This window comes from Taeniopygia guttata, chromosome 2 (assembly GCF_048771995.1).
Source record: "Taeniopygia guttata chromosome 2, bTaeGut7.mat, whole genome shotgun sequence".
NCBI classification, from domain to species: Eukaryota; Metazoa; Chordata; class Aves; order Passeriformes; family Estrildidae; genus Taeniopygia; species Taeniopygia guttata.
The window spans coordinates 119,672,868-119,696,628 of NC_133026.1; positions in this window are offsets into that span (position 1 = coordinate 119,672,868).

Below are 23,761 nucleotides of genomic sequence, written 5' to 3' on the forward strand. Positions count from 1 at the left end.
TCATTCCTGCACTAAAAAAATGGCTGGTGACTTTCAAATTCTTGGTTATACAGACACGGCAAGCTTTTTAGAGAGTAAATTAATGAAGAGGCGACAAGAAATCTATGCAATTTTTGTCAGCCTTGTGTTTTCAGTCTGTTGCATGCCTTCTGCTTTCATTCTGCTTTCTCTCATCCCATCTGGGACACACGCAGGCAGTTCTTATTCATTGATTTCCATCAACAATAATGGTGACTTCACTATTACAAACTACTTTGCAGTTACGCAATGTGATGTCACACTCCTCTGCATGCACTGCTATTTCTACACAAGACAAGCATAATGAGCTACTGAGTACTAGCGTGTCAACGCACTATCTACAGACAGTATTATTGTGCTGGTCTTCCACAGATAACTGTGAACTTTGTCAGCATTTCATCCTCAGGACCTACTTAAGATTTTGAATATTTTCACAAGCAACTTGAAGAAAAACTCCTGAGGGAGCATCACTAAGCACTTTTGGAACTCTGATAGGAGTTGTGTTTGGTAGACAAATGGCACCATATTCAAATTACAAAAAACTATTTATCAAGGACATGAAGGAAATTAACTTAGGATCTGTGGTTGAGCTGATTGACAGCTACTGCAGTAGTCAAGTGTATTAAAAGTTCATTGATGCTATGGTAAAAGGCGTCCTCCCTGATAGGACACTTTATTGTCTCTGTCATTGTCTTGGTTTATTGAGGATTTCTGTATAAATTCACTCAGTTTCTAACAGATATTGTGTTGCCTACATTGTATGCTGGTCTTTTATTTAATTATTTTTTTGGCAAGAAGCCTTTTTAATGTTTATGGTGTCTTATGTTGCTGTCAGAACTACACATATTTCCACTGCAACATGACCAGCCTCAAACTCATATACATTGTGTTAGCAATATTTGCCATGTAACCATGGCATGATTTTTCCTTAGGGACAAAAGACAGCAACAGAGGTTGATAGGCAGCACTGACCACATGAATAATAACATTAATAAAGTTAAAATATAGCTCTTAAATTCTGTGGCTTTTAAGTATTCTTTATTGGTTTCAGGAGGCATATTAAGGATTATGGAGTTAAGATTATGTATACTTGAATGCCTATTAATCAATTACAGAAGACAAAGTTTTGTTGCTTGTACAAAGTATTTTACCTAATTAGTGAAGATGTAGACAGAAGTTTTTTGCCTTCTTTAGGAGATGCTTTTGCCAAATAAGTTGCACACCAATATAACAACTCTCTATTTTACTCTTAATTCATGATGTGCCTTGCTTATGTGGAGCTTGACAGCTTCTGAAATATCAACTTCACATGGCACTGAAGCACTGTTCTCCTGGCTTGATCTTTCAATAAAGTTAAAAATGATTTGCAAAATGATTTCTCCAACCTTTGTGATAATTACTAGATTTTTCTGTGTGAGCAGCAACTAGTTCTTAAACAGATATAACTTTTTCCTCAGCAAAGGGAGCACCCTCATATCTCTGCTTATGTTTCAGATGTCAGTTTTGTTTGTTCATCAGTGTTAGTATTTGCTCATCAATCTTAGAAAGTACTGCTGAGAGACACTGCAAACTGTTCTGCTGCACAGTTCATTAGTCTGTTAATGCTTTAATCTTGCTTCTTATACTAGGATGGCAGTGCTTTAAACACTTTCTCAGCTTCCTTTCCTTAAAATTAGCTCAGTAAAATGAGAGCAGAGCAGTTTCTTTTACAGTGGCTGGTGCTGAGTGCCCTGCACTGAGGCTGTTGGACCAAGGCTGGTACAGACCAGCAGTGCTGCTGAAGGCAAACATCAGACTTTTCTCCCTTTTTATGTTTTACAGTGGTAAAATACAGCAGCTGTAACAGATGTTTCAGGTCCTACAGTGAAATTTATTACATAGAACTGGTAGGTCCTTTATGCTCTTGCTTACAGTAATGAAAAACAATCTAGAATTTTTTGTAAATTTATCAAATACAGCACTCAGGTAAAAAAAGAACATTCAGTTGTTGGCCAATTATTCTGTAACAATGCATTAAAGCACTCACGGGACTTATTAATACACAAGTTTGGACTATATTTTTCCAATTGTAATACCTAGCCTTATGCAAGAAGGACAGAAACTCAAAAGAGAGGAAAGACCATCCTAAAGAACTTGATCTCTCTGTTAGTGAATTATAATGAAGCTAGAAAAAAGGCTGCCATTTGTCTCATTATGAAGAAATGGAAAAGGGCATAAAAGTAGATATTACCTTAGCACAACAGGGAAAAACTTGGAAGATGGCCATGAGCTTTTCTATTTATGTTACCATTAAGGGAGATGTATCAATTGTATCTCATGAAATCTAAGCTTGGGAAAAGATAAAAAAGGAGGGTCTTTAAATGCTAGAGAGGATGTGATCTAGTAGTTATAGTACATACAGTAGGAATAGTCTGGAATATCAATAATTTATGGGACAATGAAAACCAAAAGTTTATGAAAGATCCAAGATCTGTCAGACTGAGGAATCTGTTGAGTTACAGCCCTGCACCAATTGATTAAAAACCTGCTACTAGCAGTTTTGAGAATGTTAAATTGAGGAAATAATACAGTAAGTTATCCTGCTGTAGTTAAATAAAATCTATTTTTGTTTATATAGAGAGAAGATTATAAGTAACTTTATCTAAGACTTGCTCCAGATGTGACTCCTATGTTCCTAAGTAGAGCAAAATAATGATAAAAGATTGACCAATCATATGGAGATCTTTAAAGGTTAGCACAGTTTGTTAATTCTTATATGGAAAAATCTTGTATATTAATGACTAAATTACTATAGACATAATATCAGTGGGTGTAATATAATTTTTATCACTGGTGCTGTGTGGTACAAAGCCTGACTATGTGTGATCTGTCTTTTTAGTATCATTAGCTTCCAGATTTCACTAAATGATTTCACTCTGGTAACACGTGAGTGTTTAGTTGAAGTTTAGCTGTTTGATTCACCTGAGCTGTGCACTTTAATCAGCTGAAAGTGCTGAACATTACTAAAGAGTATCAATGAGCTCAATTAAACTTCAAGCTGCGCATGATTTTCACTGAGCCTCTGTATGTGCTGGATTTCCACACAAACTCACTTCATTAAAATCTTCTGTACACTGATACCTCCTCCTACAGGCAAATTATTATACTTGCAGTTTTCAGCATTGTCACATGCATAAGTCACATGCAAAGAGGATATCCAATGATTACATGGATAAAAACTCAACTGCATTTTGAGTAGCCTCTTTAGAAGAAGACAGAAAAATATATCTGAGCAAGAAGTCTTAAGTTTATTTTTTTTCAACAATGTACGTACTTTCCATCATTATAATTATGGACCTACTTTTTCCTCCTACTACACTTATGGAAATTCTGGTAATTTGAATTCCAGTGATTTCTCCTGCAAGAAGAAAATGTGGCAGAATATGTTTTTCTACAGAATGAGCTATTCCTCCTAGAGCTATTCTTCCTTGTGTCAGCTAGAATCATATACAGCCTAGAAATTATGTCCTGATCATGAAAGTCAGTAATAACACTTTATTCTGTATCATACCTAACACTGAAGAGTACATGAAAGTAGCAGCAAGAGTCTGTAGGAGAAACCAGAATAGTCAAGTGGTAATTTTACATACAAAATCTATTATAATTATAATTTAATTTGGCAAATAAATAAATAATGTAGAGGGAAACTAAAGTGCTTGGACATCTGTAATACTTCCTTATCTGCATTTGACTTTTCCACCATCTAGTGTTTACTCTGTAGATATGTTGTTGATGCAGCAGGAGGCAGAGGCATTGCCTAAGTTCAGTGTATTGAACACTCTTCAAAGCTGACCTGAAAAACAAATACCAGATAATAAGCTTAACATTTTTTATTGAGAATGATATGGAGCCTCACTACACTGACAGTGATTAAAAATCCTTAGAGATTGATCTGAGACATGTTGAGAAAATCCAGATTTTGAGAACATACACCTGTCTGCCAGATGTGTGTTATGGCAACAAAGGTGAGGAAGGAAGACTACTGTCATAACTAAGCTTATATTTTGTTTTCAGACTTGAAAATGTAAATGACAGTGGTGTACTACAGTGTATGATTTTGATTCTTCGTTAACCCAACTTTTGTTACCTTTGCTTCTTGATTATCACACCATAAATACATACATGTGAAGACAAACATATTTTAACCTGTTATGTACAAGCACCCCTAACACATTAGACACATATATTTATATATTAAAAGAGCTGCAATCATTTTGAGCATGTGTTATGCAGAAACTTTTATTATTGAAGCTTCTGTGGAGTAAAAGTTAGAACAGAGATTCCATAAAATTCATTCATGACATGAGATCTTGGGAGTGAGAGTGGTCACATAATAAAATTCACCCACAATACAGTACAAGATGACCACATTAACAAATGTCCCACAAACCCTTCATGGACTTCAGCTGGCCAGGGCATGTCACTCAGAGCTGTAGCATTAGAAAGTGATTTTCTAAATAGAAACTTAGAAATAATTTGTGCTGCACATTTTGAAGCCCTACCTGTATCACACATTTTGTGTGGGGATCCATCTGCTCATGACTGAGAGAGAATATAGGAGAGACCATGAGTCAGAAATGTGGTTTCTCACAGGGACCTGATTTACTAAGAAACAGAGCTCCTCCTCACAGGTAGATCTAGTGGTCCCCCTAAAGAACATGAAGTCATCAAGGGCTGCAAAAAAACTTATTTTCTAGTTGTCCAGGAGGACAAAAATATTATAGCAACAATTCTAACCAGCTGTTTTTAAATATTTTTCCTTTGATTCTGCTTGGAGACTTGCATATGGCCAGATCATACAAGTACTCTCCTGCGTTCAACCCAGTAACTGGAGGAAGATGTTCTAGCTCAGTATTTCTTCCATGACAGTGTATGAAAGTGTAGTTCTAAAGAAGAGTGTAATAGCAGCACGATCATGTTAAAAAATTCACTTTCTACTAAAGCAGAGTAAGGTAAAGATTGTCCAAAAGCTTTGTCTGAAGAGAACAAGGGCTAATAATTTCTTCTGACAAAAACAATAAATCAAACCACGATAACAAAACCAGGAACAACAGAACACCCACAAAAAGGCACTAACATATTTCATTCTCTGACAGGATTTAGGGAGGATGAGCCTCTGCTGCCTGGAAACTGGGGCAAGATGCTGTTCCCTCTCATGGGGTGAGCCACGTGATATGAAGCCTAAGTTGCCTAATTAGCTTAAAGATATGGCTAGCAGGTGAACACAAATCTATTTAGTAATACTTAGTAAATGGTTCTTGACTACTTCGATTATTTTTTCTTTCTGTTTGTCAAAGAAAAGGTATCCAGCAAAGGTGAGACAAAACTGGGGAAGCAAGCTGTGTCCTAAACTGGATCAGCAGAGGTGTTTTAGCTCTGTGAATAGCCCATGATCATGTCTAGAATACTCCTTTTAGGGTGATAAAGGACAATGAAGTGTGCCTGAAGCTGCAGAAACCAAGTCAAGAAAGGAGGAATTACAGAAACTATTCAAAGCCTCTGGGATACTTCATGTCATTATAAAGAACCCAATCTCAGAAATGGTGAGAAGGAGACTTTATTTTTTAACTGTTGACACTCCAGGGGTAGCAGGACCATCTGAAAGTCTGTTCAAATGCAGCTGGAAGACCTGGTGAAAAATGGAGCTCTGGGACATCAAGTAAGGAGAGAGAAATAATGAATATGTGGAGGTTTGGGAGCAATTGCTCTAAGGTAGGAGGGCTCAAGGACTATTTTTAGGAAGGCTGGTAATCTTCCTAAAGTCTAGGGGACAGAAGCTCAAGAAGTAGAAAAGAAAGAGCAAAAACTACTAGAAGAAGGAACAAATTCAAGACTTCTGAAGAACAGAAGTAATTAAAGGGAGGAACAGTGAACTAGAAGGTAGTTTATGGTGCCTTCAGCTTTTTCTGGGGCATAATAAACCTTACCTTACATTTAGATTACTAATTTCCTCCTAAAACATGCAGCTAAAATAGGTAAGCTGACTGACACTTGAATGTCTGTGTCGTCTTCATTGATTCTACAAAGATCTGATGGTGACTACGTGGATATAGTGGGTGTCTGCAGAGGTAACTACACTGGAAGCACTTAATTATAAGGGATAGAGAGCACCCCATATTTTATGCAGTACGCTCTGTCTGAATGTGGTCTAACCTAGAAAGAGCTACAAAACCTGCCAAAGGATCACCCATCCCTTCAACAGGGGGACAGCCATTTCAGAAAAAAGGCTGACCAGCTCTGACAAGAGGGAAATATCAAAACAGAGAAGCCAACTCAGGCAGCCTCCTGAGCCACTGGTTATCTCCTACAGGACGAAAAGGAGGGAGGAAGGAGGGCGGCAGATATTCTGTAGCCGCCTGTCAGAGCTTTCCAGGAGAATGCTGGCAGTTCAGCGTCTGAGTCATAGTCATGCACTACTGTCCTGCAGAAGGAGCTGCATTTGGAGCAGAAAGGCTTGAATCATTCCTTGAAATTGTCCCAAGTGCCAACTCCCCAGGTTGGATGGAAGCAAATACATTCAGCCTGGAGCACAGGATGTAATTCCATGTTTCTTTATCTGGGACAGGTTGTTATGTACTTGCAGCCTTAATATTCTGCCCAGCACTGATACAAACTGAATCCTTTGACCTCCCTCTGGAAAAAAAAAAAAGAGTTTAAATTCATTCCAGCATCATGCACACATTATCCTGTTGTGCAGTTTCAGAGCTGAGAATACAGAACTCTGCTGAGGACTTGGTGTGCTCCAGCTCCCCAAGCCTTCCTTAGGCCCAGGGATGGTAACCACTTTTAACTGTTTGCTCTCCAGATGCAACACAGAGGCCGTAAATTCAATTATATGGTTTGGAAATCTGAGTTTTGCCTCATTTGGGACAACAGAGCCATCATAGAGATGGTTACAATCTTATATCTTACAGCAATTTTACATTTTGGAGCAGAAACTTGTTTGCACCAGCCTAACAAGTTGGAGAATCTATCCAGAAACAGAGTTGACATTCCTAAAATAAAATCAAATAATCAAAAAAAAAGCCACTTAGATGGTTCTGCAGTCATCATTGTGGCAAAGACAGCAAAAGAAAGCACACTGTGTTAGACCGTACAATATATTTGGATTAATTGTACCTTTTTATCCTTGCTGAGAATGCAATTAAGGTATTAAAATATTGCAGCTTTCTCCATTTCTTCTGACATAAGTGAAGGACTATGATTGGTACAGGAGAGAATAAATACATTTACTCAAAAACTCCATAAAAATTCCAGTCAGTTTATTTCTCATGTAGTACTTATACTGCCAGTGGTAGATATAAAAGCTGTGCTGAGTTCATAAGGAAACTAGTCATATTGAAATGATTAAAGCTGGCCAAAAGGAGAATTATCTAAGAAATCTGTAGTATTTTACGGATGAGCTGGCATATATAGTATTTACCATACCATAACTCAAACAAGTCTTACTTACTATCTTAATGACTGACAATAGCGTATCTGGAAAACATCTGCCCTGGAAAAGGACACATCAACTACTCTGCCTGAAAAATGTAGATATAGTATTACTCTATGTCAGCCATGCATATCATATGTGGTATGAAATGTCTTCTGTGGTAAAAGAATAACGAGTGCATGCTTCATCTCTCATTGCCCCAGAATAGACTCTGGTGTCCTTTCTCAGGATGAGCACCCCTTACTCACTGAGTAGCCTAATAGAAAAAGGGGTACCTGTTTTCTGCCCTGCAAGAGTTCAGGCTACTTTATGGACTAAAACCCAGCAAGACTAAAATAACTTTCCAGCAAGTTACTAAAAAATAATTTGCAGTTTACTGTAATTATTCTTCATGTTCTTATGAAGACAGTGACAGTAGGAAAAAAAGAGATAAAAATCTTAAAGAAGGTATATTTCTTTTGCAAATTTAAAAGAAATCACTTAGGTTACCATGGCCATTTATATAGCTGCTCTCTTTTCCTTTTCAACTGTCATGCATGTTTTGGCTGGCATGATTACAGTATATTCCTAATCCCCAGAAGAGCATTTTTCCCATCAGAACCAGCAGCAGCTGCAGCTTGAACATGTTTATCAACACACCCACCTGTGTTTTTGTCATGGACCGCCAGTGATGCCATAACTCCTCCTGTGCTTTCCCCTATGTAGGTATTTGTAGTGTCTTTCCAAAGAAGTGAATTTTGAGAGCTGGGATGTTTCCCATTTGATAGAGTATTTTAGTAAAGTGAATTTTGCTTTAGTGAAAAAACTCCAGAAGGGTCAGACCTAAGGCAGTTACAACAGGTAGTAAATAAATCCTGCAAGTTTTAGAGGAATGTAGTGTCCAGCCCACCATTCTTTAGAGAGCATCTATTTTCTGGAATCAGCAGAAGTTTTTTTGCTGTTAGTTTGGACATTGCCCTCTTTTTTATATAAACTGCCAAAATACTGAACTCAGCATCATGTTATGGTTTGTTTTCTGGCTCAGGATACAGATAGAGTAATGGGAAAAAGTTAGCATCATGGGCATCTTGAATGCTTGCAATAATTCACTTTCTTCAGTAGTTATGCTTTGTCATTAGAGAGTGTGAACTTTTTCATTCTTATTAACAGAGTGATCTTTAGCCAAGGAATTATCTAATAGAACAGCTGGGGTACTTTGAAGCAAACTGTGAACTTAAATTAAGTTCACAATTCAGAAAATTTTGCCTTGGCTTAGATTTTTTTTCCTTTTATCATTATTTTTTTAATAAATGTAGTAGTGATTTAAAATATTTTTCACCAACCCCTGTGATTTTCAGGTATTATATTAACTGAACTAAGGAATGTAAGGTAGAGATAAAGATCTGGAGGGCAGATGTGATGCTAGTGTTCATTTAACCCAGAGTTCCAATTTGTTCCTAAATACAGGGTTTTGTGACTATCCACATGCCTTTAAATGATATTTGTCATCTCCTTACAAAGGTCTGTTCTTAGATAGAAAATGCCGTGGTCTAAACTAGAAACGTGAGAAGACTTATATTTATTATCTTGTTAGTTCCAGAAGAGGAATCTACCAGCACTTACAGAAGACTAAGCAGAGTTTAATGGCAGTTTATGGGCTCTGTCTCTTAGCAGAATCATGTACTGTTTACAACTGTTTCCAAGACATGCAGGTGCATTGTGAGAAAATGAGCCACTACTGAAGTCATAGTATAGACACTTAGTTACAAGTGTTTCAGTCACATAGCAAGAAATTAACAATGCTGCATTTGTTTTCTTTTTAATATTTCTCATATTTCTTATTCTCATTCTAAAGGAATGCATTCTAATCCAAGGACACATTCTCATACATTCATTAATCCTGCTGCTCTAAAATGTTTCACATGAAAACTCAAAATCGGATGGCTTTATGCGTTCCAACTGGGCTTTTGTAAAACAGGGTCATCCTTGAACTTGTCATCTGCTGAGGTATTAAATTCCAGATTTCACTCAATTACATGATCTTAAGAATGTGGCAAATTGCCATTTTTTTCTCAACTTTGAACAAATGTTATTGCATCTAACTGTTTAATTTCAGGAATCTCTCAATTATAAATGGCCCTTAGCAGGAAGTTGTACCTCTTCTAAAAATTTACCTATGAAGGGGATGTAAATGTTCCTTATTGCATACATTCTGCAAAGACTAAAAGACCCTTTTTTAAAATCCAGAGTTTAGCAAAAATGACATAGCAAATTAATATTTACTTCAGAACTGTATGCAGTTTGTTTTTTCTTGTATTGGAAGACAGTATTATGAAACCTGGTAGAGTGCCCTTGCAGAAAGGTTAACTGACAATTAATATGATCCATTTATTGAAGTTAAAAATCACTGCAGCAAAATATATTCCAAAATGGGGCAAAATTTGAAATAGACAAATGCCTCAAATGGGGAAGTTATTCAAATAGAATTAAACATGCCATATTAAAAAGAATTGTTTCAGATAAAACCGTAACTCTGTCCTGAAATAGCTGTAGGCAAAAAATTCTGTCTTGGATAACATATTTTTGTTTTTCTAAAAACAACTTTATGAGATACTCCCCATGTCTTTGCTTTTGTAGCTATACTCAAAAACTAAATTCACTAGATTTTGTTTTTACAGAGTTTGCAAGAGGTATCTTATTGCAATATAACAGTTTCACAGAATCTGTATAATTGTGCTGTAATTAAAAATTATAAAAATTAACACTATTGCACACTTCTGATCTCAGATTGTATGCAGAATACTGCAAGCCAAAATGGGTGTATTTCTTATTAGTGCAGTTTATATTTCCCCTGAGAGATTTTAGACCAGCAAAACTGCATTTTAACTTGATTTCCTATGCAAAAGAGATAAATTACTTTTCAACATCTCTCGCATAGCTGTCCTTTCTCACAGTTGGATTTTCTGCTGAAACAAAATGCTCTGGCCAAGTGTGTAATGCTGGACAAGACCATGTAGAGCGATGACTGGGATCCTTCTCTGCACAGGTAGGGAGATATTGGTGTCCCAAAGGTGCTGAGTGAGCTACAAAAGCAGAGCCAGCCCCTGGCTGGCTGTGGAGGGAAAGTGGCCGGGCTTGGGAACTGGTTTCAGGAGCAATTGGGAAGAGATAAGGGTGAGGGGCTGGGACTTGAATAGCTCAGGGAATGGGAGAGGGCAGCTGGTGAGAAGGACAAACTTCTCCCAGAAAAGGGAGACCAAGAGAAGTGAACAGCTGCTGCAGCCGCAGGGATTCCACGAAACAGTAGCTGGGAAAAGACTGACTTGAAACGAGACCTACAGGAGCTAAGCCAGGAACAGCTGAGCAACTGCAGGAAGGTCTCCTGGGGGTCTTCCCACTGCAGGTAGAGGGCAGCTTAGGCACCCAAACACTGTGAAACCTTTGCCAAGCACTAGCAGAAAACATCTTTTGACTGAACAAAATATGAAATTAACACATCAGGTTTTTCAGTCATGGACTTGTGAGGGGGAAAATGGGCTTCTGAACTATCACAAGTTGGAATCCATTCCTGGGTATAAAATGAGGAGGCCAGGAACTGAATGTTCTGTGGGGAAATACACAAATCTCCACTTGGCACTCCTGCTGTCACAGGTGGAGAGGGATAAGAGGAGAGATCTGAGCTGTAACTTGGTGTGGACCTGTTGGAGACATCACAGTCCTGTCAGGTCATCTGCATTTCAATAACTTAAAAGTTTTCAAGACCAAAAAATTTGAAGACATTAATTATTATAGAGAATTACACAAAAATGTTCTGTGAAGCCAACTAGCACAGAGTGACCTCTGTCCATACTATTAAACCCTCTCATTCTTCAAAATAGGCCAATCTTATGCAGCTGCCTACGAGGAAGAACCCATGACCTGCAAATTTTCCCAAGTGATGCCAGGGAATTGTCTGAGGGAATGATCTTTGGTCCAGACTAGAACCATTCCTGTAACCCTTTAATCACAACATCTGTTGAGTTTGACTTCTTGGGAAGATTTTCTAAAGCTATTAATTCACCAGAATGTTTAATTTACTAAAATAGACATAGCCTAAGGGCTCTTTCCAACCAAGCTGAACAAAATGGAATGGTTCAGCCACATTATGCCCTAAGAAATAGTTTGGGATTGAGGATACTTGTTTAATAACTGACTTTACACCACTTCAGTCATGACAGATCTGTATCAGTGACCATATTTCCAAAAGTATGTGCAGGTTATTTTCTTCTTTTCCAGTGTCAATAATGCCAAAAGGAAATGTTGAGTTTTTGTCTTGATAAGTTGAACTGAATTAAAAAAACATAAAAAATCAGATATTTTAAACTATATAGACCCCTGGATCTCTTTTATGTAATGACCTGTTTTGTCCATTGTTTTGATTGGTTTTGTCATGGTCCTGCCAGAAGGTTAGAGAAGAGTCAGTTTGCAGAGGATTAGCTTTGCTGGTATTCTCTACCTGTCTATGTCCATCACCATAGAATCACAGATTAATTTGGGTTGGAAGGGACCTTGAAGATCACGTAGTTCCAACCCCTTTGCTGTGGGCAGGGACACCTGCTAAACCAGGCTGCTCAAGTCCCCTCCTATTGGCCTTGAACACTCCCAAGAATGGGGCAAGTACAACCTCCCTGGACAACCTGTCCCAGTACCTCACCATACCCACAGTGAAGAATTTACTTGCTTGACTGACTGGGCCTACAGTAGTAGAGCAAACTACTCCTTCCTGGATGAAGCAAGCAAGAGTCAGCTAAACTGAATCAGAACTAAAATCTAAATAATGCACAGGTAGCATTATCAGGAGACCAAGGTACATCAGCACTACCCCAAAGTGACTGCAGTCACTACTGGAACACAGTCTGGGGCAGGGTACTGCAGAAAGCCCAGGAATGAGCTGCAGCCATGGCACACCTCCACTCATTTTGGCAAGCTCCTGCTCCCAGGGGACTGCTGTTCTCCCTAACATGATTCTCCACACAGTTTTCACTGCAGGCTTGGGCTGGTGCCAGGCACTTGAAATTCAGCATTGTTCTCAGAATAGTTTGGAATATTGCAGCCTGTTTGATAAATAGGAATGCTGTGATTCTGTTAGACTCTGTCTGCTATTGGTGCTTTGGCTTCTCTCTAGCATCCAGGTGGAACTTGGATTTTAATTTAGAAATCTTGACGTCTCCTCCCTTGACAGTGAAATACATCTCTCCTGATGATGCAAGTTCATGAAGCTGAAGGTCTTTAAGAGGGAACTGCTGGTGCAGTTTGCTGTGAGGCATCTTCCATTTTAGTAATTCTTCTCTGCTAGACTTTGGGTGTATTGTAAATCCCTTTGTTTTCATCACTGACGAAAGGTGAGTGTGGACTAAAGCAATTAAAAAAACGAAACTTTGTGCTGAGCTACTACCGAATTTCAGAATTAAAGTTTTGAGCTGGCATCCAATATGAAAGACTAAATTCAAGTGGTTCTTCTAATTAATAAGTAAATAAATAAATTAAAAATAATAACCGTCAAACTTGTAGGAATCAGTGTTTGTCAAGAAGAAGCAAAATTTAAGGGGGTAAACATGAGTAATAGCTTGACTGAAAATTTTATGGTAGATAGTACATATATATTTTACCCACACTATTTTACCTGGGTGTATCTAGGATTGTGTTTCTCTGATTACTCAAACTGGCAGAGAACAGGGAAAGCTGTGGGTTGTGGGGATGAATGCTTTGAATGGGAATGAGAGCAGCAAAGAAAATAGGAAATTTCGTGCATCTAGGATTCACATGGAAACAGTACCATGGTACTAAGCAAAAATATAAGCAGAACTCTCTAATACAGTGCTTTATGTCTGTTTTAATGTCTGAATTTCTGCAGAGTTATTTAGGAATTTCTTGATGAAACAGATACATGGCAAAATTGAGATATAAGCATAAATCTTTGTAAATAAGCCTTTTAGAGTAAAGCATTAATTCAGGAACAAAGATTATGTAAGTGAACATTTTTGAAAGTACCCCATCCTAGGGTCAGCCATGTATTTTCAATTGGCTGGAAGTTCATGAAGTCACAAAACCTGGTTAAAGGGAAGGTTTTAAATCCTTGCTTCAAACACTGGAACAGGTATAAACCACTTTCCTTTAACAAATCCATAATTCATTGTAAACTATTCCCTAATCACTCATATATTCAGCACAGCTGGTTCACTTAGTCTTATTTATAAGAAAGCAGTATCACAGCATGGTAGCAGGAAATAAAAAGGATTTACAAAGAACTGGTCACAAAAGAGGTTAAGTACAAAATCTAATTAAAACCACTTTGAAATGTTATTTAGTCTCTATAACAGTGTAGTGGATTTCTTTTGGGGAATACTGAATGCTTCAATAATTGCTGACAGAATTGTATATTTCTAGTCTGTCTTTACTATGACACATAAGCTTAATGCTTTCATTACTATGAAGATTTTATTTTATTAATAGTTATCTAAATTAGACAAGAATTTTCATAGACAGATTTTTCCTCCTAGGTTTACAGTTTGTAGGATATTATGAAGATCACGGTTTTAAACTATAAAGGCTACTGACTTCCTAAGTGAAATTATGCAAAATTCCTGAAAAGGATTATTTTGATAACCTTGATGTAGGGATTTTTTTTTCCTTCTATTTAAAGATCCAGATCATGTTTCATGTTATAATGAAAAATAATTCTGCATCAAAGCTGATAAATATAGGAATTGTAGAAACTATGTGGTAGATATTTTTGTCTCAGATTTTTAAGCTTTAGCTAAAAAAAGGCTAGATCACATTCAAAGCAGTCATCTAGTACATTGCTATGAGACAAGCTCATGGAGATTAGATGTGTAATTATATGTATGATCCTTGTTCACTTTGTGTACAAGTGACTTTTGAAGAGGCAGAATTCTGTGTCATGCCTCTGTCACTTGAAAGATATTGCCAAGTACACAAAGTTCTTAAACACTCCACAGCAAACCCAAAATTTTCCAAAACAATGGTGGGATGGGAAGTTTCCAGAGCTAACTTGTAAACCAATGGGAGACTATGCCTGAGCATGAGAAATGAACCAAGAAAAACACAGATTAATTCATTTCTACTCAGATCCAAGCGGGTTTTTCTGAAGCTGTAGTCAGTAGCAATCTCTCTGTAGGCTTCTGTGGGCCCATGCTAATTATCTAACATGAGTTAATTTCTCTAGTAAGCTTCCCTGTGGTTTTTTGCTGCTTGCTGCAAGCCATGCAGTACTAATAAAACCCTTTCCAGTGATGCCAAAACTAATGATATCCTCTTATTCTATTTTTTGTGATGTATACATGAGAATGAAGAAAAAATCCCAACAGGGAAAGGGAATATCCAAGCAGCACACAAAGCCATATAAGGCTGGAGTTTACAGGCTTTTATCAACCAGAATGGCTCTGGGTTTTCAGTCCCCCAAGAACCTGATCATTGAGCCCAAGAATTTCCTGCAGCGTTTGAGAAGCGTAGTAAATTAAGAAAGTTTAATGCTTATCTTAGATACACACAATTATGCTGTTGCTTTCTTCTGTTCTTACGACAAAAGATGTGAATGTTTTGAATCTGTTTTTTTTCCTTTATGTCTCTCCTTAGTTGTTCAATGTTTTTCACAATGAAAAAGAGGACTGACTTCCTCCTACCAGGTAGGAGGAAAGACATGTATTAATTTGTTCCTGTTTTTTAGAAGAAGATGAAGGGATGGAAAGAGAGAGTGAGAAATCTTGGGCTATTTAATTTTCCTCTTAGTTCTGCTTTTGAATAAACCTTGTGTGTTGCATTCTTGTCTTCTATTTACTTTGTTAAATTGCACCATTTTATTTTCCTCTGTGCTTTTTGCTTACTATAGTGATGTAAGCATCAAATCTTAAGAGTAGTTTTATTTGTACTTTACTGATTAAGATTAGTGTAATTAAGGTCATTGTGTGACTTGGCCTCATACAATACAGAGATAGAGAGAGATAGTGACTGGGAAATAGGAACTTCAAGATTTAATGACCTAATTCTTATCCTTTGGTCTGACAAAGAATTTATAAAATGCTGTACACAATTATACGCATGAATATAATTTGTATATTAACAGGTGTATAATAATATCAAGCAGAATTCATCAGCCATCAATAAATGTCCATCAATGTCACAATATCTGCTTCTTGCACTGAACAAAGATTAAAAAAAGAAGATTGTGGAAAAGATAAAAAACCAAATGTTCTTCTGTAACTCTTGGAATGAAAATGCAATGACTCTACAACACTGTAATACAGTAGAAATGCAATGACTGACATCTGGAGTGGCAATCAAAGTCAAGCAGAAAGTGATTTATCGGTTGTGTACAAGTTTTGCATAATAGCTTTTTGCTTATGATGGAAACAAAAACCAACTTCTCAGTTTCCCAGGGAGTTAACACTTAATTATGCCATTCCTAAATAAATGCATGTAGTGTTTCATTCCCTGGTAGTTCATTGCAGGCCGTGCCATTACTGGAACTGTCCACTTTATTTTTACTGCTGAACAGGCAAAACTTGGGTCTGAGGGAAAGCAGGTGCAGGGCCCATGAGCTACACTTTGGTGAGCAGCTCAGGAAACCCCCACAGGGCTGTGGGGTTCTCCAGAGCTCCTGCAGCAGGTCTGCAGTGGAGCACCTGCACATTTTACAGTGTGCCCACCCTGGATCTACAGGCACTGAAACGCTGGTGTCACTAGCCCTGGGACAGCCTTGATGGGTCACCCAGGGCTGCACATCTGCCTTAGGTGAGAACTGACAGGCTCCTGGCAGCTGCAGAGCTGCAGATACCGGCTTTTAGGATATTTCTGTGTTTGGGGAAATTTGCTGAGAGGTCCCATCAGCAACTGCCTTTGACTTGGCATAATGCAAACTGAGCCTTTTTGGTTCACATCTGTGCTCTAGGTGAGACTTACCCCTTGTTAGACAAGAGAAACAGACTTCTGTCCTGGGGAGCCTGGACTGCTGGAAATAAATAGACAAAGCAACAGAGTGATACAGCATTTTAACCAAAACCAGAAGAAACATGGGGAAGAAGAAACAAGCTTACGAAATGCCCTGAAATGTAGAAGAAAGTTCACAACACTGGAATACAAGGGAAAATCTCCAGATGACTGGAAGATTTAACAGCAAAGTGAGAAACTACAGAGAATGCAGGGTGCAGCAGTCAATTTAAAACAGGCCAGAGAAGGTAAATCAAGCTGAACTTCTGCATCTTGGCTCAAAATAATAGTGGATCCATGAATCTGCCAATGTTCAAAAGGAAGATTTCAGCAAATTAATAAGAGGTTAAAGGAAGAGTGTGTGAAGAGGGCATGGAGGAGAGTCACTACACAAAAGAGGACTTAATAATCAGGAGAGTCCTGGGGGTGATTGATGAAAGAAACTGAGTCTTGGTACCAGCAAGGGAGTCAGTACATAATTAACTGGCCTTCCTCATGGGGTTTGATTTGCATTGCTGTATATTTAATAGCTGTCAGTGGATCTGCAGTCACAGAGTCAGAGTCAGTCTGGGATGAGGATGAAAGAGAAAGCAGAAGATCATAGGGGAGCGAACTGGCCAAGACCCAAGAAAGAAGTTGCAGAACAGGGAATGATGAAGAGGAGAAGAATCAGTGAGAGAGGAACTCAGAGGAAAGATTCCTACAGGAGGAGCCAGGGGTATCAAGTAACAGAAAGAAATTGTAAGGGAACAGGGTGGATGATTTTGATGAATTACATATTCTTCAGGTCATTAGCTATTAGAAATAATTATCTCAAGGAGAAAAATCTCCTGGGAATAATTTTCCTTTTTCAAAGAAAATTCACAGTGGTATAAAAGAACCTGCAAAGTTCTTGTTTTATATGCAAAAATGTTATATTTGATGTACAAATTAGCTGCTCCTAAGTCTGGGGATATGATAGGATAAGGACAGACTAGGGGCCTGATTCAGCAAAGGAATAAGTAAATTCTTAAGGGCTGTGTAGGAAAAGTAACTGAAAGCATGCAAGAGGTGCTTTGTCCCAAAGCAGTGGACATGACCAATTATCCCTGAAGTAAGGAGGAGCTGGTATCTGAGTATCTAATTTAACTGGTTCCCTCTTCAATTTTTCATTATCATGCAACATCCTTAAAAATAACAGTATTTTCTCAACTAAATACTGAACCAGTCATTAAAGAGTAAGAGGAAAAATATCCAACAGTGCATAAATTCTTGTTGTGTTGTGCCCATTTCAAATCTCCATAAGCAGTAAAATAGATATTGCGCAGTCAGTCACTAAAGGATCATAATTAAGTCTGTATGTACACTAAAATTCTGTTCTTTATAACTGTTCTAATGGTATCAAGTTTGCATGTAACTTATTGACTTTTTAAAAACTTCTGTCCCTCAGAATTTAAACAAGGATTTCCCTTTCATTCATGTCTCTTCTTCTGAAAAAAACAAAAGACATTTGGGGTTTTTTTTAGCAGAGAAAAGCAGAGAGTATAAACATAAAAATACCTAGTTTGCTTTTGCACAGACCTGTATTTCATTGAGAGTAAAGCATGTCTCTTCCCTGGACAGCACATTGTTTATCTAATTTTGGGCCAAATAAACTTTTAAGGTTGAATTATACCCTTTGAAAGTAGGAATTTTAATTTCATTACAATCAAACAATGAGAGAGGCAGAGGGTGCAAGAAGGAAACTATCTCCCTGTTCAGAGCATAGTGCTGTATCATCTGTGCTGTGACTGTAGAATATAGGAGTGGTGCAGAGTCATAATCACAACTTCTGATAGAAGTATACTGCCTTTGGAAGATTGCAAGAGCAAAAACATTTTCCACAAGTTCCCTCAAGCTTTCATATTCACCTTTTAACAATCTTCATTTTCCAAAATAGTCATTAGAGTAAATACGTCTAATACTCTGTCAAGGAAAACAAGTATTAAGCCAACAAGAAATTGTCTTAAGTCACTACAAGTGTTGAAAAATTTTCTGTCAAATACTTACAGTTAAAAACATTGAACAAAAAATTGATATAATGCAAAATCAGTAAAGATGCCTAAACATTGAACATAATCCATCAGAAAGGTGTTAAGCTGTTAAGACTTAAAATGTGAGTGCAAAAGCTGTGTTTAGAATTGTATTCTGTCACAGAATCACAAAATTAGAAAGGTTGAAAGGAACCACTGAAGGTCATCAAGCAGGATAGCCTAGAGCTTGTCACTCAAGATTATATCCAGGTGGTTTTGAATATCTCTAGAGAAAAAGACTGCATAATCTGACTGGGAAGCCTATTTAAGTGCTCTGTCATCCTCCTAAGTATTTGCCATAAAATATAAAATATTTTCTGAAAAAGGCCGAGGATGTTTTAAAGTATATGGGATGCATTTCTTTTTGTAAAATATAAGTGTGTTCACAAAACAATCAATGCTACAGCCTACAAAATTAAAGAAACAAACTAGAAATCGAACTGAACTTGTGTCTTTTAAGCTAAGAATACCCAAAACCCAGTCTTTCAGATAGTGGTCCAGACAGGAGTAGAGGAGAACAAGAATTTAGAATTTAATTTTAGAGGTAACTTTACATCTAAATATAAATCTACACCTGTCTACATCTAGATACATCTAAGATGTATCTAGATACATCTATGATGTATCTAGATATGTCTAAGATATCTAGCTCTATATGTATCTATTTACATCTTTAAATTTTAGACAATACTGGTTATATTCTCTTGTCCAAATATGCTTCTCTAAGTTCTTGAGTCTTGATTTCCCTCATTTCAACTAGATAGTCTATATTCTTGATAACTCAGACATGAGACCAAAAACACATATATCATTATCCAGATTAACCTGAGTCCCTAATTTGAACCAACAGTGAGCTGATCACACCCCTCTTCTTGTAATTCTGCTGAAGTGTATTTTGTAAAAAAATGGAAAATCCTGTCAAGAAGTGATGCACGTTTTTGCTATATTGTCCAACCATTGATGAGAAGTAGGTAAAAGAGGACTTCTAGACAAAAAAAAAAAGTATAAAAAGTATGAGAACTGAAGTAAGAAATCAAATCTCTTGCACAAGCTCTACCTCTCTATGAATATATTTCTAATTGGACTTGAAGACTCTGCAATGCAGACATGTAAGGTACCTTCCTTTTGCTCTATATTCAGAAAAACAGGCAATTCTTGGGCAGAAAGACAACCTGTTTTAACCATTTACTTTAGGCTGAAATTCACCATTCATTAAACGTGCCAGCCATAGAGTTATAAAGTCATGGAATATCCTGAGTTTGAAGGGTATCAAAAGGGTCATCCTGTCCAACTCCTGACTCCACAGAGGACAACCTAAAGGTTGAAGCTTAGATAAAAGAGTGCTGTTCAAACACTAACGAGCTTGGGGCCATGACCACTTTCCCGAGGAGCCTCTTCAAGTGAACATCTTCTCAGTGAAAAACATCCAAGTTAAACTTCCCCTGGAGCAGCTTTAAGACATTCCCATGAGTCCCATCACCAGACACCAGGTACCTCTCTTGTTCCCATCATGAGGATGTTGCAGACAACAGTGAAGTCTCCCCTAATTCTCCTCTAAGCTGAGGAGACTCCTCATATCTCAGATACTCTTCAACAAACCCTCTAGTTTGTTCACCCTTTTGCTCTGCTTTGAAAACATTATAATATTTTTTATATCTTTCTCATGCTGTCAAGCCCAAAGCTGCAGGCAGTACTCATACTGAGGCTGCACCAGTGCAACAATCACTTCTTTTAACTGGTCTCTCAATGTTGACTATTATGGGAGTGTAGAACATTAGCTTAGATAAAGGCATCTGATCTGAAGACACTTCCCTTGGGAAAGAATAATCCTGCCCTTACAGTCATCTCAATAAACAACTGTAGTAAGGTTGGACTCCTAAAGAGGGCATCCACAGCCCAGCATTCAAAGTGAAACTCCTTGGGCTGGACCACACATCCTTTTGAAAGTGAAAGTGGACATTCATATCTCTTATCTGATGGCTGCTTTGAAAAGTTCATTTAAACAAATATGTGAGACTCCCTTTTAGACAATATTACTCAGATGAGCAAAATAAAATCACTTTCAGAGGATGAGATTGCAAAAAATTAGTCCTGAAGTAGCTGAATCATTAGGGACTGGAATAATTTTCTCCTTTTATTTACTGGTCACAGAGAAAGGCAGATAAATCATGAAAACCTGAACTGGCTCATTGATGACACCCATGACAGTCAGGTTCACCACAGCTGAGAGAGTCAAACTCCTGGGAGTGATAGCTAGGAGTAATGGATATGCATATTTACAATAATCTGAGCAGTCTCAAAAACTGTTTTAAAGTCTTAAGTGGCACTGAAGTGACAGAGTAATAAAATTATGAATTAAGTAAAGGCTTTGTTAGCTGGCCTAATTCCCAGAATGTACTGTGGTAAATTTTTGATTTGAGATATTAGTAGGTGATACATTTTGGAAAGATTTCTAACTATTTTTTAATAGCCTCTGAAAAAAAGGATGCCAAACTATCAGAAAGAGGCAATAATAAATTAAAAGTCTAGCCTAAAGTAAAAGTACTTGGCTTATGCTTTCACCTAAGATTTTACTTCCGACATACCAATGTCTCTGGATTTGTTCAGAGAGTAAACAAGAAGTGTTTCTGAGAGATAAGCAATTACTAGACTACTAATAAAATAATCTCAAAACAACTGATGGGTTTTAGGAGTGATAGATGACATTCATCAGTCTTGAAGCTGGAAGGGATTGTTGTGATATTTGTGGCCCTATGGACCACATGAAGAGATGGTCCGAAAAGGATTTGCATGTAAATTGTTACATTTTGCATGTTACAAATGTTACAAAGTCATTCATTGTGACAAAGTTTTGAAATAAAATCACCAATTCAAAGGTTTTATTTCTGCCTAATGAGTCTAAATAGGAAGCACTATAGAATCAGAATTGCTCCCACATGCTTATATGGGAAATCATCATCTTCCACAGATATTCTCCCTCAAGAATAATTCTGAGTGCTGTTACAGCAGGTGCTGAAGGAAAGTTGAACTGTAGGACTGTAGTGAGAAGAAGAGTTTGGAGAATGGCAGTATCCTTTACAGATGTGTGATCCTCAAGCTCCTGGGAAATGAGCCATAGCCATTCTCTCAACTAGACTGGAAAAAATTTGCTTGCTCCAGATTCTGCTAAAGGTTTATGTCTCTACAAAATGCAAAAAATGCACACCAATAAAATCATCCATCCCAGTAACATACTCTCTTATTGCCATGCAATAACTAAGTGCTTTCTGGCAGATGATGAATGACCTTTTCTCATGCTTTAAAATTAAGCCTATTTTACAACTGAGAAAAATAAGAACCCAGATACAATTTACTGAGATTTAAGGGCTGTGCCTGAAGTGTATTCTGGGATGAGTGTCCTCCTCCACATATTCCTGGGCTACTGCCAAACATAACAGAAGATCTTCTCTCTTCTCTTCTCTTCTCTTCTCTTCTCTTCTCTTCTCTTCTCTTCTCTTCTCTTCTCTTCTCTTCTCTTCTCTTCTCTTCTCTTCTCTTCTCTTCTCTTCTCTTCTCTTCTCTTCTCTTCTCTTCTCTTCTCTTCTCTTCTCTTCTCTTCTCTTCCCTTCCCTTCCCTTCCCTTCCCTTCCCTTCCCTTCCCTTCCCTTCCCTTCCCTTCCCTTCCCTTCCCTTCCCTTCCCTTCCCTTCCCTTCCCTTCCCTTCCCTTCCCTTCCCTTCCCTTCCCTTCCCTTCCCTTCCCTTCCCTTCCCTTCCCTTCCCTTCCCTTCCCTTCCCTTCCCTTCCCTTCCCTTCCCTTCCCTTCCCTTCCCTTCCCTTCCCTTCCCTTCCCTTCCCTTCCCTTCCCTTCCCTTCCCTTCCCTTCCCTTCCCTTCCCTTCCCTTCCCTTCCCTTCCCTTCCCTTCCCTTCCCTTCCCTTCCCTTCCCTTCCCTTCCCTTCCCTTCCCTTCCCTTCCCTTCCCTTCCCTTCCCTTCCCTTCCCTTCCCTTCCCTTCCCTTCCCTTCCCTTCCCTTCCCTTCCCTTCCCTTCCCTTCCCTTCCCTTCCCTTCCCTTCCCTTCCCTTCCCTTCCCTTCCCTTCCCTTCCCTTCCCTTCCCTTCCCTTCCCTTCCCTTCCCTTCCCTTCCCTTCCCTTCCCTTCCCTTCCCTTCCCTTCCCTTCCCTTCCCTTCCCTTCCCTTCCCTTCCCTTCCCTTCCCTTCCCTTCCCTTCCCTTCCCTTCCCTTCCCTTCCCTTCCCTTCCCTTCCCTTCCCTTCCCTTCCCTTCCCTTCCCTTCCCTTCCCTTCCCTTCCCTTCCCTTCCCTTCCCTTCCCTTCCCTTCCCTTCCCTTCCCTTCCCTTCCCTTCCCTTCCCTCCCCTCCCCTCCCCTCCCCTCCCCTCCCCTCCCCTCCCCTCCCCTCCCCTCCCCTCCCCTCCCCTCCCCTCCCCTCCCCTCCCCTCCCCTCCCCTCCCCTCCCCTCCCCTCCCCTCCCCTCCCCTCCCCTCCCCTCCCCTCCCCTCCCCTCCCCTCCCCTCCCCTCCCCTCCCCTCCCCTCCCCTCCCCTCCCTATGCATAGACCAATATGGGCTATCATAAAAGGTTTTCATTGCATTGCACACACAACTGACTAACTATAAAGTGTAATATTAAACATTCAGTTTATATAAATACTCTTAGGATTAAACTGCTGTATTCCTAACTGATCTCTTTACCCTGATTCCTTCCAGCTTTACCTGGGAATTCTTTGCACTGCCAAATATAGCGATAAAAATGCATCTATTTTGCAACATTTAATAATTGAAATTAGAGCCAGATAAAATTTCAGGCCAATTTATGAGCCAAACCAAGCTCATTTTTTTTTTTCTAAAGGTAATAATAATAATAACATTAACCAATAAATAAAAAATTAAATTACTACTTTGAATGATGATCAACAGCATAAAGGAGTGTTAATAGGTTAACATTTTTCTTTTGAGATATAAGGTATAAGCAGAGTCAGCATATTTTCCTAAGATTGGTTGACATGAAGTCTTGGTTGAAATGAAGTCTAAACAGGTTCTAAAAATATCATTGTGCTTTTTCATAGTAAGATTATTTTCTCTGTCACAGTGCTGTTTGATAATTTTTTATATAAATCTAGTTAAAATAAATAGCCAGGCATCAGGATTTCCACATTGAATTAATTTTTATGTCTATATTTGAAAAAGTTCATCCCACCAGGATATGCTTTACTAGATGTATTGGGATGGGAATTATCTAAGTAGAAAAAGTTTTTAG